Source organism: Solanum tuberosum, unplaced genomic scaffold, assembly GCF_000226075.1.
Source record: "Solanum tuberosum cultivar DM 1-3 516 R44 unplaced genomic scaffold, SolTub_3.0 scf00576, whole genome shotgun sequence".
Taxonomy (NCBI): domain Eukaryota; kingdom Viridiplantae; phylum Streptophyta; class Magnoliopsida; order Solanales; family Solanaceae; genus Solanum; species Solanum tuberosum.
This window is the reverse complement of record NW_006239506.1, coordinates 89,112-91,455: the sequence shown is the minus strand read 5'-3', so window position 1 is coordinate 91,455 and position 2,344 is coordinate 89,112.

Here is a 2,344-nt window from a genome sequence, read left to right as displayed (position 1 = left end):
TAAGGAAATTCAGACCTTAGAGTCTAAGTTCATGCAGTTGGGCATCTCAGAAAGAGGTGGGGGTGCTAGCTAGCATTAAAGTGAGGGCCACATTCATTGAGGAGATCAAGGTCAAACAGTTTGATGATGAGAATTTGGAGGAGCTTAGAAAGAAGATTGCGATTAGTAAGGCACAAGAGACTATTCTTGATGCGGAAGGTGTGCTCAATTTTAAAGGAATAATATGTGTTCCTAGAGTAGATGACTTGATTAAGAAATTATTGGCGGAGTCTCATGGTTCGCGATATTCTATCCATCCGGGTGTGACCAAGATGTATCGAGATTTGAAGCGAATTTATTGGTGGCCGGGCATGAAGAAGGATATAGTGGAGTTTGTAGCTAAGTGTAAAAATTGTCAACAAGTGAAGTATGAACATCAAAGGCCTGCAGGTTTGCTTCAAAGAATGTCAATTCCGGAATGGAAGTGGGAAATGATAGCCATGGATTTTATGGTTGGTCTTCCCAAGACTTTGGGGAAGATTGATTTTATTTGGGTAATGGTTGATAGATTGACCAAGTCAGCCCATTTTATTCCGGTAAGAATAGATTATAATGTTGAACAATTGGCTAAAGTTTATGTGAAAGAGATTAGTGAGGTTGTATGGGGTGCCCCTCTCTATCATCTCAGAACATGGTACCCAATTCACCTCCAAGTTTTTGAGGAAATTGTATGATGAATTGGGCACACAACTCAATTTTAGTACAACCTTCCATCCACAGACTGACGGGCAATCAAAGAGGACTATCCAAGTGTTAGAGGACATGTTGAGGGCATGTATGATTGATTTTGGAGGACATAGGGATTAGTTCTTACCTTTGTTTGAATTCTCCTATAATAATAGTTATCACTCCAACATAGATATGGCACCATTTGAGGCACTCTATGGGAGGGGATGTAAATCACTCATAGGATGGTTTGAGGCTAGGAATGTGAAACATTTAGGGGTTGATTTAGTGAAGGATGCTCAAGATAAGGTGAGGATTATTCAAGCTAAGTTTTTAGCAACACAGAGTAGACAAAAGAAGTATGCGGATCATAAGGTAAGAGACACACATGTTTAAATCGTTTCCAAGTTTTAGTATGTGTGATTTATTAAAGAAAGATAATAGACTTGGTGCTTGAAGTCGACTAAAAAAATGTTGTTTTGATCATCATACTGAACATTGGGGCAAGGGAGTGCTATTGAATCGAGAACTGTATTCATAGTTATTCTTTAGATTCTTACACAACTTAATTCATGTTCTCCAGGGAAGACAAGGGGATGATATCAATGGTTTGTTATCGACAAGCAAGGATGATTTTCAACCTCCAAAATTCAAGGGAAGTGCAAAAACAACCTTCCAAGCTCTTTTCACCTTCCCTCTCTGAGCTAATACACTAAGGTGAGAGACTGCAAAGAGTTTATGGATTTAGGACGTTTCGTCTTGAGCTGCCTAATAATTCTACTTTTTGCACTTGGAAGGATCTCTCTTGAAACACATATTAGAGTCATGGGATCCTATATTTCGATGACTTGTAAAGACGAGAATTGTTTGCAAGGTCATTAGATTCATTTACATGTATGTATTGCATTCTTTCGAATGTGCTCTTGACTGACAATTCTTGTATTTTTGAATAATATCTTGATATCATCAGATTAATAGAGCACAGAAGAATATTGAACTCACATCCTTATTGCCTTCTGGCATATCCAGAATTTTCTGGGCAGCTTTTTTATAGGGATAATACATATATTTGACCTTAAACTTGGCTTCAAATTTTAACTTTGACCTCCAACTTTCATAGTGCACAAACAAGCACTTTAACTATCCAACCTTTTAATAAATAAACACGCGATTTTTGAAGCCAAGAGCGTGAATTGCACACGCTGCCACGTGTATTATTGAGCCACTCAATGGCTGCCAACTAATTAAACACTTTACACCTCCATTTTAGAACTAAAAAAATAAAAATTAATCAAGGGTAGAGTTGTCATTTCAGCATTTTTTTCACTGTTGTGTGCCTCAAAAATTACTTCTCACTCGCGCAAAATGCGTGCACATCACGTCGTTTGCCAGGTAAGACACGCGTGTTTATTTATTAAAGGTTGGATAGTTAAAGTGTCTATTTGTGCACTTTGAAAAGTTGGAGGTCAAAGTTAAAATTTTGAAAGCCAAGTTTAAGGTCCAATATATGTATTATGCCTTTTTTATAAGTGTCACTTCTACCTATTTGTGTATCTTACGACGAAAATGAGAATGCAAAGCAAAAGGAAAAGCAAAACTATAGCTAGATGTGATAATTACTAACTATTTTCTTTGTTAA